Here is a 21956-nt window from a genome sequence, read left to right as displayed (position 1 = left end):
CTCCCCAGAAACGCCAGAATTGGAGATGTGGTTCAAGTAATAGAGCAGTAGTAGCCTCAAGCAAAAAAGCTGAGGGACAGCACTCAGGTCTTTAGCTCATGCTCCAGAACTGCCACCAAAAGAACAAATAAATGCTTCTGTTCTTTTTAGTGATATATATTTACCATTTAAAAACAATATGTAGCTCCTAGTTCTTCAAGTACCTTGACACTGGTCTTTAGCCTGAAATTAGACATGCTTTTCCAAAAATGAAGAGCTAACATTTAGTGAGATCACTGCCCCCAGTCACACAATATCAGTGATATCACAAGCAATGCTGTTTTTGTTGTTGTTATTGTTGTTTAAACCTAATAAAGAGGTCACATGACTATAGCATAACAATTTTTGATGTTTGAATTTATATTTTCATTTTCAAATGAATTGCTCGAAAATGTGATTTTCCTATTGTCCTTCAATGATGGATTATCTTTATTTTTTCCATATTTTATTATCAATTTATGGTACATGGTAGATTTATTTTGACATGTCCATATACTCATACAATGTGGGGGCTGGGAAGGTGGCTCAGTGGTAGAGTGCTTGCGTTGCATGCATGAGGCCCTGGATTTGATTCCTCAGCACCACATAAGCAGAAAAAGCCAGATGTGGCGTTGTGGCACAAGAAGTAGAGAGCTAGCCTTGAGCTGAAGAGCTGAGGAACAGCGCCCAGGCCCAGAGTGCAGGCCCTATGACTGACAAAAACAAAACAAAATAAAACTCATGCAATGTACCTTGATCAAACTCACACCTTCTTTTCAACTCTGCTAGCGAGAGATTTGATTGAAGACTCAGGAGAAGGGCCCAGAGACAGAAGATTCATTACAAGAAAGAGATGAACAATAGGGTGGGCGTCTTGGGATGCAGAAGATGTCTTGTGGAGCAAAAAGAATATTTATAGGTTCCACAAAACTGCAGAGCAATAGGGAAGTTTTCCTAACACCATTTTTCTTGGTTCAATTCTGGATTGAAAGCTCTTTCATAACTTTGCCCCATACACATAGTATTTTTTTGTTTTTGCTTTGCCAGTGACCGCTGCTTCTATAGAGATATTTCCTGCCCAAGTTCGGGGAACACCTTATTTGGACATTTCCTGTTTGTCTGTTTCTTTGTAGTGTGAGCTGATGATGCTCAGTGAGGCACCAGGGGAAGTTGGCTCTGTGCTCTTTTTTCTGTTCTGATCTGTGCAAAGTAGCCTGTTCTCCTGGTGCTATCTGCAACTGAAGAGCAAAGATCTGGAGCCAAAGATCTTACTGTGGACCTTATAGAAAAATGTGAGTATCAATACACAATCCATGAAAACAGATAATTATAACTCATGCATCAAGGATGTATATGGCTTATTTCAGTTCAGATCTATAGTTATTTCTGCTTTTGTTTTTGTTATTTGGAAGGTTTTGTTTTGTTGAGACCATATCTCACTATGTAGCTGATGAATGTCCTGAACTTGTGACTCTCTTGCCTCAGCCTCTCAAGTGCTGAAATTACAAGCCTGTGTCACCACCTTGTTCAGCTTATTTTTGTCTTTTTTTGTGCCATTTCTGGGTCTTGAACCTAGGGCCTGATTGCTGAGCTTTATTACCTAAGGCTAGTGCTCTACTTGAGCCACAGCACCCCTTCCAGGTCTTTTGCTGGTTAATTGGAGATGAGAGTCAAGTTGGCATAGAACCCCAGTCCTCATATCTCAGTCTCCTGAGTATCTAGGATTACATGCATTAGTCACCAGTGCCTAGCCTTCTTTTCTTTTTTCTTTTTTTGTGGGGGGAGGGAGGTGCCAGTACTTGAACTTAGGGCCTAGGCACTTTCCCTTAGCTTTTTTGCTCAAGATGAGGACTCTGACACTTGACACAGTTCCACTTCTGGCTTTTTGCTTGTTAGCTAGAGATAGAGTCTCATGGACTTTCCTGCCTGGGCTGCCTTCAAACTTTGATCCTCAGATCTTAGCCTGCTGAGTAGCTAGGATTACAGTTATGAGCCATTAGCACTAGTGTTTTTATTTAGAATTTGGTCATTCTACTGCCTAGTCATTCTCTTTGCAATCATACAGCACTCTTAAATGATATTATTCCATGTCACGGGAGTCTTCCATCTCTGTTAATCATCACCCAGAAAAGAAAGTATTGAGCCTTTAAAATCTATGACTTTTATAAGTCACTGAAAATATTGATACTTGTTTCCTGTAAATCGACCGAAAATTGTATGAAATCCAACAGATGGTGAGAAATTGACTGTTCACTTCTGCCAAATTTGGTCTCAGCAATTATGACAAAATGCTTAGAGTTCTGGATCAGGCCACTTAGGCCTTGGCTTTAGATCAGAACCCTTGATTCATGGACACATTGTAAACTAAAGGAAAGGGAAGGGTAAGAGCTGACTCATTTGGTCATTTTTTCTTATTTTTCCCTTTTCCTTCCCCCCTCCCTTTTCTTTTCCCCTTTTCCTTTTCCCTTCCCCTCTCCCTTTCTCTTTCACTCCTTCACAGTACTGGTATTTGAATTCAGGGCTTTGTGTTTGCTAAGCATGTATAAGTCAGCCACACCCCTTTTTTTACTTAACTTATTTTTCAAATAGAGTATTACATTTATGTCTGTGCCAGCTTGGACGGCAATTTTCCTATTTGTACTTCCCAAATATCTGGAACTACAAATATATAATCATATGTTCAGATTTTTATTGGTTGAAATGTGGTTGCTCAAGATGAGTTCTCTGAAACTTCTTGTCTAGGCTGACCTTAAACTGGAGTCCTCCCAAGTAGCTAGGACTACAGGCAGCACCACTTCTTTTTAGATAAGTTTTCACTGTGTAGCCCATACTGGCCTTGAACTTGCTGTCTACCCAGACTGCGCTTGAATTCTCAGTTCTTCCTCAGCCTTCTGTGTGCTGGGATCAGATATAACTTAGAGTGATATCTCCACTTCATTGAAAAGCAACACAAAAAATCACCTTAAACTTAACTATCACTCATACCAACTACTGAAGTTTTCACTGCTTTTCCCTTTCAGAGGTAATTAGATTGACATTGTTCATTAGGATGATGCTTAATGTTCTTGTGATCTGCTGTTCCCTTCTCCCTGTTTTGGTAGTCAGCTTCTATAGCCCTCCCTAGCTTTGCCCTTGGTAATAATGTAGTAAATGATGTTTTTACCATATAAAATATTAACTACTTTATGTTTTGATAGATATGTAACAGTTTCTGGTAAGCATGAGAGTGATTTTGGAATCCCTTTTGTCACAGTATAGTGGAAAAAACATAGTAGAAAAACTGTGTAAGGCTGGGAAGGTGGCTCAGTGGTAGAGCACTTGCCTTGCATGCATGAGGCCATGGGTTCGATTACTCAGCACCACATAAGCAAAAAGAAAAAAATAGCCAGAAGTGGCGCTGTGTCTCAAATGGTAGAGTGCTAGCCTTGAGCTGAAGAGCTGAGGGACAGAGCCCAGGCCCAGAATTCAGGCCCCACGACCAGACTCCCCCCCCCCAAAAAAAAAGAAAAACTGTGTAATTCAGTGTTTTCCATGGCAGCTCATGAACTGGTAAGGAGAAGTGGCTATTTTCAATAACCAGGAGGGGGCTGGTGGAAATACCAGCATGTGCAGTGAATACTGAGTACTTCCTTCATCTTCCTTTAGGTCATCTTTCTCCTAGACTTCTGTTCTTTGGACATTTCACAATGTACTCTCTTGAGAGAGTTCAGTACCTTAACAGAGCTGTTGAAGAAGCTCTACAATGACCCTGAAGGAGGACTGAGCAAGGTAACTTCAGTTGGCCCTGAACCTATTTTGCTTCCTCTCTTCAGAGAGATATGACTCTACCATATAAAACCTACTGGACTACAGATATATACAAATAAGTTGCCTCTAGAAGCTTTATTGGTATTTTTGCCAACAGGGATAGTAAATATCATCTTGATTTGTCATTAGCACAAGAAAGGAGGCCAAAAAGCTGTATATCCAATCATTTTATCCAATCATTTATCCAATCATTTTAGGTTATATTAAGTTACATAAAATCTATGTAAATAAAGACTGAAACTTTTGTCTAGCCAGGTGCTTGTAGCTCATACCTGTAATACTAACTACTCAGGAGTTGAGATCTGAGGATCTCAATTTGAAGCCAGTGCAGGCAGGAAAGCCTGTGAGATTCTTATTTCCAAATAACCAGTTGGGGGGGGAGGGGGGCTAATGAGGAGGGGTAGGCTTGAGCTGTGGCTCAAGTGGTGGAGTGCTAGTCTTGAATGAAAAAGCTCAGGGAGAGCACCAAGACCCTGAGTTCAAGCCCCATGACAGGCACACACACAAAAAAAATGAAGTCTAAAAGAGAAAATGTACATGGAAAGACAAATAAGAAGGTTTAGTATTTAAAAGAATTATCTCCCATACTTAATTTTTATTATATAAGATTTGTTCACAGTCTTTTTGAGTTTCATAACTGCCTGATGGTAATAGAAAGGGCATGTACATTTAGCAGATCTTTTTTATTTTCTCATTTTGTTTTTTGGTGTAAGACTGGAACTCAAACTTAGTACCTGTTGCTTTGGCTCATTGGGTAGTGCACTACCAACCAACTAATCCATGCCTCCAACCCTGATGTTTTTGTTGGTTGTGGGGCTTAAACTGAGCCTGGGCACTGTTCCTGAGCTTTTCAGCTCAAAGCCAGTGCTCTACCACTTGAGCCACAGCATCCAATCTTAATCGTTTTTTTTTTTTTTTTGCCAGTATTGGGGCTTGAATTCTGAGCCAGGGCACTATCCCTTAGCCCCTTTTTCTCAAGACTAGCATTCTACCACTTGACCTATTTCTGGCTTTTAATTACAGATAAGACTTTCCTGACAAAGCTGACTTCAAACTGCAATCCTCAGATCTCAGTCTCCTGGGTAACTAGGATTAGAATCATGAGCTAAAAAGAAAACTTTATTTTTTAGAGGAAAAAAAGAGTGGTCTTAGACATGCCAAGGTCCTAAGTAAAAATGTGAGCTCTTTAAACTTTTAATTCAGTGTTTTTCTCCAGTGGAATTCATACTAATACTTATTTTTAAAAATAGTTGTGTCACTGCTAAAAGATAAAAGCATGAGTCCCTAAAGTATAATCCTAATGCACTTCTGCTGAGTGATAGATGTCTATTGATCTCTGCGTAGACAGGAAAATCAGATTAGCCTGTATAAAATTTCATCAGGGCTGTCAAAGCCTGTGATCTAGAGCACTGATAGTTTATTTTGACAGTTGGTTGTGTAGTAATATCTGGAATTTTCTCTTACTCATTTGTCTGCCTAGCTGGATGTTGAGACCTGGCAGCAGGAACAGCCTGTGGTATTACATATATGGTCCAAGAAATCTGCCCATAACTATGAAAATAACTGCCATGAAGTATCTGTCTTTGTTAGTCCAAGGGCAACCTATTTTGAAGTGGAATTTGATGAGAGGTGTGAAACCAAAAAGCGCTAAGACTCACATGTTTTTTCTTCCAAGCAATAGTGGATCAAAAACAAGAGAAAGAATATAATAGAGATTATGCCTTCACAGGTATGATTATCTGGAATTTACAGACTCTAGAGGTGGGAAGACACACTGACACAAAGTTGGTACTTATAAGTGGCCTAAGGTAAGTCATATTCCCCAAACAAGGTAAATAAGTACTTCTGTAGCAATTCTTGTCCTTTTTCCAACTTTAGAGCAATAATGGTATGGTGTGTAGAAAGAGAAGGACTAGCTAGGCTCTGGTGGCTCATGGTCATATTGTTCAAAATCCTAGCTACTCAGCAGGTTGATATTTGAGGAATAAGATTTAAAGCTAGCCTAGGTAGACAAATCTAAGAGAGCCCTATCTCAACCAGCAAAAAGCCAGAGTGGAGACATGGCTTGAATGGTAGAATGACAGCCATGAGCAAAATAGCTGAAAAATACTCAAAGCTCTAAGTACAAACCTTAATACTGGCACATTTCTAGAATGTAACCACACCCATATTTCTAAGGGTTGCTTTGATACTCTACTTGTAGAAAGGAACAGTTGCAGTAGAGATTATGTAGCCCACAAAAGCTAAAAATTTAACTATCTGGCTCTTCATAGGAAATTTGCTAATACCAGTGTTGTCCAGAATAAATTAAAGAGCTGTTAATCTCTGAGTTCAGAAGGGCCAGTGGATCCAAGAGAAAGACTTAAACCATGGTGAAAGCTAGGAGCCCGGCTGACAGATCTGTTTAATATCTGGGCTGCAGCCTGCTTCAGACTGTTTACTTCTCTCTCCTATCAAGGGTCTTGGTTGAGAACAAAGAACTGAGCCAGTGATCACTGGTTGAGCAGATAGTCACTTGAGTTTTAGAAAGCTGAGCAGCAGTTTTCTACTAATTCTGCTTTCTAAATGTAGTTGTGAGTTTTGTGTTTTGGTATCATCTGTGTACATTTCTCCCTTAATCATTTTGAACTTATAGAAATGGAGACCGCTTTTAAGATTTTTTTGAGTCACAAAGAATATACTTAACTGCTGAGTTGTTGCCTCCTTCCATCTTGTTGACCACATGACTTTTTTTTTTCTCTCTAGAACGTGACGTTTAAGGATGGTGCTCTTTCATTCTGACAGCAGTAATAATGAATGGGGCTACAAATTCACCGTCACTGCCTATGGCCTGCCTGATGTTGCCGTGTCTTGTGGGTTAGACTTGCAACTCCTTGTTTCTCGACTAATGGTCCGCCTTGACTCCCAGTGCATGGCACTCAACTCTGTGCATCGTAAGTTCACAGTCTTGTCCCTTCCTTTTTCATTACAACTGTGTTGAAGAGCAAGGTAGGAACTCTTTCTCATAGGTGGTCTCCACATCACGAAAGAGCAAGGTATTAATAATGTTTCTTTTTAGTTTTCTTTAAACCAAATCAAAACAGTTTACCCACTGGGCACCATTGGGAAGTTTCTTGACTCAGGCTTTGGCCCTATCACAAAGTACGCTGTGGATGCCCTCTGTGGAGGACAATTGGGGAATTGCTGTTTATAGCAGCAGCATAGTCATTTTTAGAGATTTAAGTATATTCCAACTAGAAGGTAGAAATATAGTCATTTGATTGTTGTTTAAGTGAAATTTATGTGAACATAAATAGGTATGTGAATATATGTATTATCGTAAAATACATTAATCAACTTCGTATCATTTGTTCCAAGGGATAGATTCATAGAATAAATCTTTTGGAGTATTTTATATCTATATAATTTTTTAAACATTTTTCTGATTGTAAAATCAAATATCATTCATCCTAAATGCTCATTTTCTGTTAGGATTTTAAAAAGAGTTAGCTAAGGAAGAACAGCAGCATGTACGTGGTATTCAGGTAAGGAGTAGGTTTATTCATCATTCCAGCTGACACCAGACCATCTTGGTCCTCAACGTGGTGGGGAAAGGCCTGGGAAAGAGAGCTTGAAGAGCTGAGAAAGAGAGAGAAAAGAGCTAGAAAAGAGCTAGAAAAGAGCTAGAATAGAGAGCATCTGGGAAAGGTGGGAAAGAGAGAGCGAGGAAAGAGAAGAGACCTGGGAAAGAGAAGAGAAGGAAAGAGATGAGAAAGAGCTATAAAAGAGCAGAGAAAGGTCATCTGGGCCTTATCTAAGTTATGGGCGGAGAAATTTGTGGCCACATCAAATTCAGATGTCACCTCAGCAGATGCAGATGTGACCTCTTCCATTTGTGCCAGTTGCCTAGATAACGCAAGTACTGGGTACAAAATTTGCTGCGAGGAGGGTGGAGTCTGCTTGCCATCTAGGAGCAGACCTTACACTTTCCAAAGCCTGTGTGTCTAATTTCCCTTAGTTTCTTTTTAAAAAAAATTTATTGTGAAAATACTGTACAGAGGAGTTAAAATTACATTGGCAAGGCAATTAGTACATTTCTTATCAAGCATTGCTGCTACCTCCTTTGTTTCCCCTTCCCATCCTTCTACCTTCCCTACCCTGCCAAAGTTGGAAAGTTCGTTTTTCAACATAAGGATTTGTCCAACTCATTGTTGTAATAGGTCCACCTATATCAGTATTTAAACGGTTTGTTTTTGCCCTTCCACTCCACAAATTATAACAACATCAAATACAATGAAAGCAGGGATTATACCGTGGGGGACAGACATACAAAGCAACAAAGAAATCATCTTATAAATATGTTAAATACAATTGCAAGAAAGAAAAAAAAACATTTGACTACTTATCTTGGGGTTCATTTCATCTAGCATCAACTTATCTGACCTTTTCTTCTTGTCTCAGACATAAACTAGTAGTTCATAAACTGACAAATAAATGTAAGGAAGCCAACAAAAAAAATCAGTTCCTTTCATCTGATGATGCCTCTACAACAATGAGGAAAGAGTTCATCCTGCTAAGGAACTATGATAGGATATCAAAAAGAGAATTCATTCTTCTAGGTCTTCCCTATTTTTTCAATGTAACTTAAATGATGTAAAACACAATATACCGCTCATCAGTTTTGCACATTTTTATATGGACTTCACCTCAGTCTACAACATTCCTTCATTATTCTGTTCCTGATATTTTTACACTACCAAGACATAAGAACATTTTCATACAATTTTTATTATAAAAAAACTGTACAGAGGTGTCACATTTATGGGAGCAAATAATGAGTACATTTCTTAACAAGCATTGTTCCCTCTTCCCACCATCCCTTCCCTCCCACCTCCACAAATACGCTCCCCTCCCCCCTCCCCCTGACTAAATTGTAAAGTTCATTTTTCAACAGAGTGTCTTGTGCATCTCATTGCTACAATGAGTTAACCTGTATCCCTATTTAACCATTTTGTATTTCCCTTCCCCTCACCAAATTAGAGAAACATATACACAGGATGTAGGTGTACCAACTTCAAATACAATGAAAACAGGGGTTATAGCGTGGGGGAGGAACATATACAGAAAGAAAAAAAAATCACATTGCACATCATAAGTACGTTAGAAACAATAACAAGAAAGAAAAAACATACTTGTGTCCCTGTCTTAGGGTTCATTTCCCTTAATATCATCTTATCTGCTCATATGCACATAGCTTTTGACTTATTCTGCTTATCTCAGACATATATTAGTTATTGAAAATAAGGGAAACCACGGGACCTATGTTTCTTTGGACTTGGCTTACTTCACTTAATAAATTTTTTTCCAAGACTTTCCAATTCCTAACAAATTGGGTGATACTATTCTTTCTGATGGAGGCATAGCATTCCATTGTTTATATACACCCACATTTTCTTGATCCATTCATCTACTGAGGGCCATCAGGGTTGGCTCTATATCAGCTATTGTAAATAATGCTGCAGTAAACATAGCTGTGCTGGTAGTTTTAGTATGGTCTTGTTTGTGATCATTCGGGTAAATGCCCATAAGTGGGATTGCTGGGTCATAGGAAAGCTTCATATGGAGTCTTTTGAAGAGCCTCTATACTGCTTTCCAAAGTGGTTGAACAAGTTTACACACCCACCAAGAATGCAGTAGAGTTCCCTGTGGCCAGATACTCTCCAGCATCTGTTGTTGCAAAAATATGGAACATTTCACTAATTTGCATGTCAACCTTGCTCAGGGGCCATGCTAATCTTCTCTGTATTGTTCCAATTTTAGCGTATTTGCTGCCTAATTGAGCACAGAACATTTTTCATATATAAAGTGTAATTGATTTTCTTAAACTAGACAATTCAAAAAAAAGTAAGTTCAAAAGAATTCTTGTGAAATTTTAGAAGCATGTATTTTTTTTTTTTGTTAGCAATACAACAAACTGTTAGTACCATGCATTTCTTACATAAGCACACATTTAAGAATAAAGTCAAGACTGGCATGTCAAAAACAAAATAATTCCAGATATTTGTTGTTCAAGAGATGTGTAGGAGGAGGAATTCAATTGTTCTATACAAGGCACCTGTCATAATGAACACTGCAGCAAGTGTTAAGGTTGTTAAAAGTTTTAAATTTTAAATGTATTTAATTTTGGGAATTTGCATATATATGCCAAAATTAGGACTGTTTGGCAGGTGATAAACTTTTCTATAAAGTATTTAAGGTTTATGGTAGCAGACATATGGTACTAATTATGTACATTTCAGAGTTTATAGAAACATTACCAATAAGAAGTTGCAAAGTCTTTGCGTAAAGAAGCAGAGTAAAGAGTTAAGACTTTGTTAACTATATAGTTTCTGTTTAATTTTTAGGGCTTCCTTACTTTACATGTTAGTGAGGAACAAATGATGATATAAGCCATATACAAATGATGAGATGAGCCATAAAAAGTAATCTTAGTGGGTAATTTTAAAGACTACTCATAGCCTATAAAACTCTTTTTAAGGGGCTGGGAAGGTGGCTCAGTGGTAAAGCGCTTGCCTTGCATGCTTGAGACCCTGGGTTCGATTCCTCAACACCCATAAACAAAAAACAAGCTGGAAGTGGTGATGTGGCTCAAGTGGTAGAGTGCTAGCCGTGAGCTGAAGAGCTGAGGGGCAGCGCCCAGGCTCAGAGTCCAGGGCCACGACCAGACCCAAAATAAAAACCAAAACAAAATCCTCTTTTTAAACATCATAATCTTAGCCAGTTTTAAATGTACAGGAATATGAGAAAGTAGTAAAATCTAATATGTAGAACACTGGTAATTGTTTGTTTTTTTATTTGATTAATCATTAATATTTAATTGTCCGTTTTCTTTATTTGTTGCATTGTTTTCCTTTTTGTAATATAATACAACTTTTTATAAGTCGTCCTCAGGAGGTACTTTGAGAAGCTTACTGGGATGGCCAAAGCATTTTTTTATAGGTGCATGTGAGTTTACAAAGAAGAAAATTAAGAACAAATTATTTATTAAAAAAATTATCAAGTACAGTCTGAATTAGGAAGGATGATAAAGGTCCACACCCAAAATCTTAGCCTTCGTCTGAAGTGGCGGTATTACAGAGTTGAGACCACAAAAGTGAGAGACTGTTTTTGTGTTTTTTGTTTTTGTCAGTCTTGAGGCTTGAACTCTGGGCCAGAGCGCTGTCCCTGCACTCTTCAGCTCAAGGCTGGCACGCTATCCCTTGAGCCACAGCACCACTTCTGGTTTTCTAGTGGTTTATTAGAGATAAGATTCTCACGGACTTTCCTGCCTGGGCTGGCTTTCAACCGGGATCCTCAGAACTCAGCCTCCTGCATAGCTACGGTTACAGTCCTGAGCCACCGGCACCCAGCAGTGTTTTGAACTCTGGGGCCTGGGTGCTGTCCCTCAGCTCAAGGCTAGCGGTACCATTTGAGCCTTCGTCTTTTTCTACTTCTGTAGTGCTGAGGAATCAAACCCAGGGCCCCATGCATGCAAGGCAAGCACTCTCCCATTGAGCCACCTTCCCAGCTCCAGAAAGACTGTGCTTTAAAAAATCATCTAAACAATATTTGCTTTCTGCTTTGGGTTATATAATGAAATATATGAATATCTTTTTATATTTTTGTGAATTGTCATACTTCTAAATTTATGCTAACTTGAGCCACTTTATCCTTTTCAAAGTCATGAAATATCTCTGAGAGTGTTCTTCTGGGAAGATTATATTTGCACTTATAATTTCTTCTGAGTCATTTTTATTTTTTTATTGTGAAAAAACTGTACAGAGGGATTACAATTACATGGGCAAGATAATGAGTATATTTCTTATCAAGCATTGTAGCCTCCTCCTTTATTTCCCCTTCCCATCCATTACAAGCCTCCCCCCCACCCAATCCTCCCCCCACCCCCCACCAAAGTTGTAAAGTTCGTTTTCGACATGACAACTTGTACTTCTCATTGTTGCAACGGGTCCACCTGTATCCTTATTTAAACGACTTGTTTTTCCCCTTCCCTTCCACAAATTATAACAACATCAAATACAGTGAAAGCAGGGGTTATAATGTGGGAGAGAGACATACAAAGCAACAAGGAAATAATCATATAAATGCGTTAGAAACAAATGAATGAAAGAAAAAAACATTTAAATACGTATCTTAGGGTTCATTTTCCTAACATCACCTTATCTGACCTTTTCTGCTTGACTCATACATATACTAACTATTGCAAATGAGGGAAACCATGGGACCTATGTTTCTTTGGGCTTGGCTTACTTCACTTAATATAATTTTTTCGAAGTCTTTCCAGGCCCATATCAAGCATTGAAATAGAAACAGCAATAAGAGACCTTCCATCTAAGAAAAGTCCAGGACCAGATGGTTTTGCAGCGGAATTCTACAAGGCCATCAAAGCAGAGCTCACACCAATACTCCTCCAACTCTTCAATGAAATTGAAAGAGAAAGTTCACTACTGAACACATTCTATGAAGCCATCATAATCCTCATCCTAAAACCAGGCAAGGAATCATCATTTTTATTTTTTATCAAAATCATTTTATATGTTATATTGATGGGTTATCATACATCAGATACCTTCAAATGTACATGAAGAGTCTAAAGATAGCAGTATGAATATTCTCATACAGCTCTTGTTTATCTGTTATGTACTTTCAGTATTATTGTACTTCTCTCTTTCACCCTTTTTCATTCATGGTCTTTCTCTTTCAGGCTCCATGTCTGCTACTTAGAATTTCAGCTGGTCTATTATCCTTCAGGATCCACTGGTTTTGTGGGAACATGATAGGGACCAACAGTTTCCCTTGCAGTTTTTAACAATTATAAGATTGGCATGATATTATTCTTTGCCATTCTAAATGGCAAAACAACAGATCTAGGAATTCCTTTTCACTTTTCTTCTGTTATAAATTTTATCTCATAGGAATCATTGGGATAGGTAAGATATTTTGACTTGAGACCTAAAAGTTCTTTTTCTTTTACAAAAAACCTTTGTCTTTGATTATCAGTAAGTAACTACATGTAATGAAAACAAAACTATCCTATTGTAAGCAGACCGAAGTTGTTCACAGGGATGAAAAACAAGGTAATGGGGCAAGTGAGAACAAAGGACACCCATCATAGAGCACAGCTCCTCAGAGCAGTTTAACATGTACACTTTGTGAGAATGACAATGTGCTGGGAACTATTGATTAAATCACTGAACACTGATTTATATATATGTACATATATTTGCATATTTATATTTATTTATATATGCATATATGTATGTATATGCCCTTATATATGTACACATGTATGTTACTATACACACAAATTCACACATACATATACACATGTATACATGCACACATGGAGAAAGACACATATTTACAGCCAACACAAGTTTCACTAGTTGTTGACTATGCCTTAGATGGAATGCTTGGAACAAAATATGTTGAAAATGTATTTGTCTCCATGAGTTCTTTTACCACTCCTCTTATCTCTTACAACTGGTAGGTTTTGACAGATTCGACTTGCAAAATGCAGTACAAGTCACTTAGGAATCTCAGTAAGTAAAGAACATATGGTGTCTCCCAGCTCCCTACAGAATGCTTGCTCTTATAGACACTCTTAACAACCAAAGTAGCAGGAAAATATCCTTGTAAAGAATAAAGTTATACATCTCATTGTTGCAATAGGTCCACCTATATCCCTAGTTAAATGATTTTTTTCCCTTCCCCTCCACAAATTATACCTACATCAATACAGTGAAAGCAGGGGTTATACCGTGGGGGAGGAACATACAAAGCAACATAGAAATCATCTTATAAAAATGTTAAAAACAATTTCATGAAAGGCAAAAAAACATTTGAATACTTATCTTGGGCTTCATTCCCCTAACATCAAGTTATCTGACCTTTTCTGCTTGACTCAGACATATACTAGTTATTGCAAATAAGGAAAACCATGAGACCTATGTTTCTTTGGGCCTGGCTTACTTCACTTAATATAATTTTTTCCAAGTCTTACCATTTCCTAACAAATGGGGCAATGTCATCCTTTCTGATGGAGGCATAGAATTCCATTGTGTATATATACATTTTCTTGATCCATTCATCTATTGAGTGGCATCTGGGTTGGTTCCATATCTTAGCTGTAGTAAATAGGGGTGCAATAAACATAGTCGTGCTGGTAGCTTTAGTATGGTCTTGTTTGTGATCATGTGGGTAAATGCTCAAAGTCGGATTTCTGGGTCATAGGGGAGCTCTATGTGGAGTCTTTTGAGGAACCTCCATACTGCTTTCCAAAGTGGTTGAACAAGTTTACACTCCCACCAACAATGTAGAAAGCTTCACTTCTGTCCACATCCCCTCCAGCATCTGTTGTTATTAGAGTTCTTTATTATAACCATTCTAACTGGGGTGAGGTGGAATTTCAATGTTGTTTTGTCGAAAAACGAACTTTACAACTTTGGTGGGTGGGGGGATGACCCGGTGTAGGGGGAAGATGGGAAGAGATGGGAAGAGGAAAGAAAGAGTAGCCAACAATGCTTGATAATAAATGTACTCGTTATGTTGCCCATGTAATTGTAACTCCTCTGTACAGTATTCTCACAATAAAAAAAATAAAGTTATAAGGCGCTAAATAGCATCCTTCCTTGAGCTCTTTTCCAAAAGACAGCATCAATTCCTAAGCAGATGAGTGAGTCCTCAGAAGACTGGACCTCAGACCAACATTTAACCAACCCATGTGAAAAGTCTTATGAGAGAAATGCTGACTGAGGTCTGGCTGATTTCCTGGCCAAGAAAATAAGAAAAGAAGAAAGTATTTTTAATGTATTAAAGTTTGAGAATAATTTGCAAACTGTCAATAATTGTGTAGAAAACAACTATACCAACTGACAAAAAATGATGTGCTCTTGGACTTGGTGAGTGATTTTACATGTGTCTACACAAGTAGAATCAGCATAAATCAAGCCAGTATTTCTTCATTTAAGATATGAGGAAAAGATACAGGTTGACCCATTGTAACAATGAGATGTACAAGACACTCTATCAAAGAGTGGCTGGAGGGATGAGTTGGGGAGGTGTGAAGAGAAGGGATGGTAGGGGCAAAACAAAGGGGAGGGTGCTCAATAAGATATATACTCATGCTGGGCGCAGGTGGCTCAGGCCTCTAATCCTAGCTACTCAGGATGCTGAGATCTGAGGATCTCGATTTAAAGCCAGACCGGGAAGGAATTCCAAGAAATTCCGGCTTTTTTCTTTTTGCTTATGTGGTGCTGAGGAATCGAACCCAGGGCCTCATGCATGCAAGGCAAGCACTCTACCACTGAGCCACCTTCCCAGCCCCTGAGAAATTCTTATCTCCAATAAACCACCCAAAGACAGGAAGTGGCACTGTAGGTCAAGTGGTAGAGTGCTAGCCTTGAGCTGAAGAGCTGAGGACAGCGTTCAGGCCCAGAGTTCAAGCCTCATGAACGACAATAGAGAAAAAAATGAAATGTACTCATTACCTTACTTATGTAACTGTATCCCCTCCATACAGTATTTTTACAATAAAAATATATATTAAAAAGATACAATGAAAACTTCTGTACTTATAGGAAGTTGTATTTGTCACTCAATATCAGTAAGGTATTGGTTTTAGGACCACAGGCATATTAAACTTTGGATACTCAAATTCTCTACGTGAACACAGTATATTATTTACATTAGAATCTGCCCACAAACTAGTGCAGAGTAATTGCTATGAAAATTTTTACTACATTCTATGTTTGTAATGAAAAATAAAAGTATATGCACTATCAACAGATACAATTTTTTCAGATAATTTTTGTCCACATTTTGTGGATGGAATTGGGAGAGCAATTTTGAAAAGCACAAATTTCATCACCAAGACTGGTCTGCAAAACAAGGAGCTAATACAGCATCACTGAATAGTATGGAACGCCAAGGAGAAGTACTTGAATTGAGACAGTATCAGAAAGTGTAAGCACACAAGGACTTTTTAGAAATGCAGCTGCTAGATTTCTCATGGAGAGCTTTCATAACACTTTGTGAAACACAAGTCAGAACCTTACTGAAGTGTAGATAGTTTTCCCTCAAATTTCTCTCATGCTCGGTCATTATCAATCAACATATAGCTAATCATGAATAATCCTCTAATAACAAAATATTGATGGAGTATTTATATGCAGAAAACCTGGGAAGGCTAACTTTTTTCAATTAGGACAGTTGTATTCTATGATCCAGCAGAGAGGAAACTAGGTAAGCATCCATTTACAGTCTTCTGAATAATTCTGCTTCTGACAACATCAGTTATTTATCCATACCTGTGCCGGAGTGAGAGGCTTTTAAAAGACTTTAATGATTTTAAATTTAAATTTAAATGTGGAATGAAATTAGTTCCAATAGTGCATTACATTAAGATATTTAGAAACAACTGAGAAACCTAGAGATCTATAAGATTTTTTTGGAAGTGAAGGGATATTGGAATTTGGTTCTTTATATTTTAAGCAATTTGCAAAAAGAATTGGCAAATAAAATTTACATTTGCAGCAGACTTGACACTTATTAAATTTTGTATTGAAAAGAGCGCAGCCTCAACAATATATTAATGCTATCCTCTTATTTATCTTTAAAGGTTTATGCTTCTGGTCTCTTAATATTAAAACAAAACTTTTTTTTTAATCTTTAGCTAGTAGTCCAAAAGGGTTTTGCTTCATCATGTTAGTGTTGAATAGAGTGTATTTATGTATGTACGTATGTTGAATAGAGTGTATGTACATTTCAATGTACAATAGGATCATTGTCAAACTTTCCACTTTTCTTCCTTCCCTTACGCCAACCCAACCTGTTTTCTACTTATATTCTCACATATATACTGAAGTATGCCCTAACAGGGACTCGAGCTGGTACAGCTTCTTTCCTGGCTTTGCCTTTGTTTTAGGGATTTTAGAGAAAAAAAAACCCTCTAAACAAGGTTAACTCGACCTTGGCTCCAACCAGCCCATTTCTTGCAATGGAAAGAATGCCTCTATGCTCCTCTCCCCTTAACAACCTTACCCACCTTGATTGTTCAGTTAAGGACTGACCCATAAAACAGATAGGTTGTAATCTGGCTCCAGCTGGTGACACCACATGCTTTATGATAAACCCTGCCTTTTGCACATGCTTACAGTAAACTCCACCTATTAGCCAACTGTGTGTGGTCTGGTATGGCCGTACAATCCTTTGTGTGTGTTACGATCCCATTGGTCACCTGCGCGTGACAAGGCTTGACCTCATGGATTTTGTCTTTAAAAACCAAAGAATGGGGGCCGCTCCAGGTTGTAGTATCAGCTTCCGAGCCTGTGCTGAGGCCCTGGCTGGTCAGTGTAGGAACCTCAATAAAGTTGATTCCTTATAATCATCTTTGTTGCAGTGGAATCTGTCACTCCGGAAGATTAGGTGGGCTTGCCTGCCCTGAGTAGGGGGTCTTCCTACTACATTTAATGAGGGCTTGTCCAGGATAGAGCTCTTAGCCACTCCAACCTGAGGGGGATTGAAGTCCCTGGCTGGTAGGACAGTGTGTGAGCACTTGGCTGTTGGAGAGAAGTTCCGAGAAAAGCCTCGAGGTAAGCGGGGTCGACCTAGGTAGAGAAGGCGCCAGAGTGAGGCCAAAAGTAGGGTGAGGCTGGACGCAGCAGAGTCCCCTATGGCTGAGGAGGTCCAGGGACGCCTCGACCCCTCAATTCTACCTGTCCTAGGACTGACCTCAATTCTACCTGTCCTAGCAGTCCTAGTTGGACGGGAGCTTGCTTAAATATTTGTCAATTATGAAACTGCCACTGACCACCTGCAAGTGGCCCCAGTTAGATCTCAGCCTCAGGCCTTGCTCAGGGGGTCTGAGCATAGGGGAGAACCTGTCAGTCTTAGGGACCACTGCTAAGGACATTTTTTCCTTGCCTGAAGATGACTGGGAATTCTTCTCCACCTTGGAATGCCCCTAGGTCAACTTTTGCAAGAATCTAAAAGAAAAATCCTCCAGAGGTGAGTGGAGGGGGGTGGGGTTAGAGTCCTCTTTTTAGTGAATGGTGGTGAGATGTTGTCCCATTCACTGAGAATTGATTTTGTTTTTGTGGCCACTTGTCTGTCTTGTTTACTTCAGTGTGTTTTCTGTTCTATGTTTTCTGAGGTAGGGAAGTTCTGGGTGAGCATGGCAGGCTCATTCAGCAGACTCTGCATTCAGCTTGCTGAGTGAGAACAGGGCAGAATTCTGGTAGGGATGTACTGGGGACCCGTTAGTCCCCAACTCAGCCTTTGGTTGTTGTCTACTTTTGTTTTAAAATTGGGACCAGTTTTAAGTGTGGATCCTTCGTTTTTGTGTTTATTTGTGTTTTTGTTATTATTTGAAGAAGAATGGCCAATAGACACATGGAGAAATGCTCTAGCCATAAAAGAAATGCAAATCAAAATAACATTGAGATACCACCTCACCCCAGTTAGAATGGCTATAATCAAGAACTCTAATAACAACTGATGCTGGAGGAGATGTGGCCAAAAGGGAACCATACTGTATTGTTGGTGGGAGTATAAACTTGTTCAATCACTTTGGAAAATTGTATGGAGTTTCCTCAAAAGACTGCACATAGATCTCCCCTATGACCCAGAAATCCCACTTTTGGGCATTTTCCCAAATGAACACAAACAACACCATACTAAATCTACCAGCACTACTGTTTATTACAGCATTATTTACCATGGCTAAGATATGGAACCAACCCAGATGCCCCTCAGTAGATAAATGGATCAAGAAAATGTGATACACACACACACAATACACATATGTATATATATATATATATATATATATATATATATATATATATATACATATATAATGGAATTCTATACCTCCATCAGAAAGAATGGCATTGCCCCATTTTTTAGGAAATGGAAAGACAAAAAAATATAATAAGTGAAGTATGCCAGACCCAAAGAAACATAGGCCTTACGGTTTCCCTAGTTATTTGCAATAACTAGTATATGTCTGGGACACGTAGAAAAGGTCAAAAGCTATATACATATTACCAGTTAAGATGACATTAAGCAAAATGAACCCCAAGATAGGGACATAAGTAATGTTTTTCTTTCTTTCTATTTTTTTCTAATATATTTATAAGGTACCTTGTGATGTTTTTTGTTGCTTTGTATGTCCATTCCCCACTGTAGAACCCCTGTTTTCACTGTGTTTAATGCTGGTATAATTTCAGAATGGGAAGGGAAAAAACAAAATGTTTAAATAGGAATATAGGTTGACCCATTGCAACAATTAGATGTAGAAGACACTATGTTGAAATATGAACTTTACAATTTCAGCAGGGGGGTTGTGGGGTGAGATGGAGGGGAGTTGGACGAGGAGTCGTGAGTGTAGTTGTTGAAGTAGGAGGGAAAGATGGTAGGGGAAAAAAAGGAGGAGGCAACAATTATTGATAAGAAATGTACTCATTACCTTGCTCATGTAACTGTAACCCCTTTGTACAGTATTTTCACAATAAAACTTATTAAAATAATAAAAAAAGAACGGCTTTTGCAGAACTCTGCCAGGTGTTTCAATAAATCATCATTCCTCAGTTGACTGGGGACTGATGATAAACTGACTCTGGGCTCTTCTCCTTGTGATTCTTTCTTCTATTCATCTTTTCTCTCTTTTCCTTTCCTGAAGTAGCACGTGACATTCTATGTTTCATCTTTTGATTTCTGTCCTTATATAATGATAAACATTGGATTATGCTACACCCCAATGGGCAGTATAAATCCTGGCTGTAGCTCATAAATTTGTAGTGGAGACAGACACACCAGCCAATTACACTAATGCAATGTGAGGTTTTTGTTTATTCTTGCCAAATTTTGATGTTTCTGTTTATTAAATCTTTTTCAGGTATTTAGTTGATTCTGGTATAGGTCTATTGGATTAGAAAGATATGGACCTTGCAGTTCTGAATGGTACACAGGTAGTCATAGGCCTGTGAGGGTGTTGTTTAATGTGCCTTTACACAGGGAGCTGTGTGCTAACATTCATGGACTAGGAGAGAGTGCACTTCATGCTCTGGAGAGTCCATGTGCAGGTAAATTATTAGAGAACCATGGAGAAACAAGAAACCACAGCTTAGGGCTGGGAATTTGCTTTCCCAGACCCTATTCTGTGATTAATAAATGTGTCAAAGCAATTCTCACACAAGTAAGTGAAATATTTGCATAAAATTTCCAGCCAGAAGAAAGCCACAAATAACATCAAACCAAATGTGCACAAAAAATGTCCAGACAAATTGCAAGTCAAAAACTTCTTCAGCAGGTTGCAGGGCTCACATCTATAATCCTAGCTACTCAAGGGACTGAGATCTGTGGATCTTAGTTCAAAATCAACACAAGCAGGATAGTTGGTAAGACTCTTATCTCCAATAAACTACTCAGAAAAAAAAGCAGAAGTGGCACTTTGGCTTAAGTGGTAGAGTGCTAATCTTGAACAAAAAGAGCTCGGGAACAGTGCCCAGACCCAGAGCTCAAGCCCCATGCCTTACAAAAAACAGAAAATAAAAAATCCCCACAACTATTCCATTGAATTTCTCATTGAGGTGAGACACTGGAACAATGAAATACTTCGAGATTTAAACAAAGGCATGCACCTTCCAGGAGAAATGGGGATTGAACACCTACTTACCAAATGTGAGACTTGCCAGATACCATTACGAAAAATTGTGTCAAGACTTGTAAATAAATGGGCAAATACAGAATGTAAGCAAGCAGGGGAGCACAGGGGAACATGAAGATCCTGAAGCTGGCACTAAGTGAGGAATTTATACTTGTTTGCTTCCTGTCACTCTGGTGTCAGCAAGTGACAGAGGTCAGTGCATGCTGACAGAGTTGTGACTCCAGGCTTAGATCCTTCTCCAGAAAACTTTTCTTTTTGTGGGGCTTGAACTCTGGGCCTGAACACTGTCCTTCAGCTCTTCAGCTCAAGGCACAAAAACATGTACAAGAGAAGAAAGTTAGGAAGTTAGGAAGTTAGGAAGTTGGAAAAAGGGAAGGAAAACTCTCAAAAGAAGATCAATCACCTAAACAAAGGAGGAGGCTGCAATGCTTGGTAAAAAATGTATGCATTATCCTGCCCATGTAATTGTAGCCCCTCTGTACAGTATGTTCTCAAATAAAATAAAATTAAATTAAAAAAAAAAAGAAGATCAATCATACAGTACCTTAGAATGCTCATACAAAATAATTGCGGCAGAAGTGGGGAAGATCGCGACGGGGCAGTAGGGAAATGCCACAGCTCTCTCCAACCAAAAAGAGAGTTCAAGTTCCAACGCTTAATCTCCCCAAGAGACCGACAACAACAAAAAGATGAACACTCAGAGAAAAACCAGAGGCGGAGAATAACAAAAAAAGAAAGAGAGGAAAAGAAGAATTTCAGAACAGAGAAAAGCAAAGACCCCTACCCAAACCTTTATTGGCCGCGCGGCAGTGTGCCAAGCCACCGGCCAGCCTGCCCGGCGGGGGCTGCCGGAGCCCGAGACACACAGGGGGCCACTTGCAGATCACCAGGTACCGGTTTGCAGAACAGCAGATCGCCAGGAACAGAGAGTCTCCGGGAGTCTCCATGAGGATCCCACCCCCACCCCTCACTCTCCACCGGAGCAGAGAGGCTCCATCCCACCAAAGCCGCTCGGCACCAGCAGCGCGACAAAGGGACCTGTCGGCAGACCACCTGCCCGATCGCGATCGCAACGACCTGGCGGGGCCGCCCGGGCCCCAGAGGCACCGCGAAGAAGCTGCCTGAGCATGGACACTTTTGACCCGACAGCTTCGACAGAGGCAGAGACAGAAAAGAATCACACAGAGCCACCACCGCCCAACCCAGCCCGCAACCACCCCAACTAAACTCGGATTGCAACAAGAACTGACGACGTACACCACACAGAAACAACCAGCTCCAGGGTGAGTATCCCACAGGGGAAGTGTATCCCTCAAGGGAGACCAGAGCTGGAGGGAATCCCCAGACCCTGACCTAGACTCCCTACCCCAACACCCAGACCACAGGACCCACTAAAACTGGGAAATATTTGAGAGCTCCACCAGCC

At 39.4% G+C, this 21956-nt stretch overlaps 1 long non-coding RNA gene and 1 other non-coding gene across 2 annotated transcripts in view; both read right to left on the bottom strand.

The window, feature by feature from the left end:
• Nucleotides 1-21956, bottom strand: part of LOC138837193 (uncharacterized) — a 99584-nt gene that overhangs the window by 21079 nt on the left and 56549 nt on the right. The window lies entirely within an intron of this gene.
• Nucleotides 9542-9648, bottom strand: LOC138837222 (U6 spliceosomal RNA). The gene has a single exon (XR_011375264.1). It is a non-coding gene; the product is annotated as a U6 spliceosomal RNA (small nuclear RNA).

The sequence above is a fragment of the Dipodomys merriami genome, unplaced genomic scaffold (genome assembly GCF_024711535.1).
Source record: "Dipodomys merriami isolate MVZ:Mamm:240054 unplaced genomic scaffold, mDipMer1.0.p SCAF_266, whole genome shotgun sequence".
Classification (NCBI taxonomy): Eukaryota; Metazoa; Chordata; class Mammalia; order Rodentia; family Heteromyidae; genus Dipodomys; species Dipodomys merriami.
The sequence above is the reverse complement of the archived record's forward strand: the minus strand, read 5'-3'. Positions and strand labels throughout refer to the sequence as shown.